Source organism: Colobus angolensis, unplaced genomic scaffold (assembly GCF_000951035.1).
Source record: "Colobus angolensis palliatus isolate OR3802 unplaced genomic scaffold, Cang.pa_1.0 Scaffold130, whole genome shotgun sequence".
In the NCBI taxonomy this organism is placed as follows: domain Eukaryota; kingdom Metazoa; phylum Chordata; class Mammalia; order Primates; family Cercopithecidae; genus Colobus; species Colobus angolensis.
In genome coordinates, this window is record NW_012114253.1 from 1,549,423 (window position 1) to 1,549,679 (window position 257).

A 257-nucleotide genomic window follows, 5' to 3' on the forward strand; every position below is an offset into this window, starting at 1 on the left:
CAAAAAAAGGTTGTCTGCTCTTGAGCCGCGCCTAAACTGAGAAAGGCGAGCCCCGCTCAGGGCGGACGGGTGGCCGAAGCGGAAACCCAGTTAAGAGCAGGGACTGCCCTGGAGAGCACAGAAAGCGAAGGTTAGCGGGGGAAAGCAGCGCCCCTCAGAGGAAACTGACACCGCCCCGCCACGCCAAGCCAATGGGTGCCACCAAGCACCGCCGGGAACGCGCGCCGACGCCCCGCGCTCCGCCAGCGTCCGCCCGT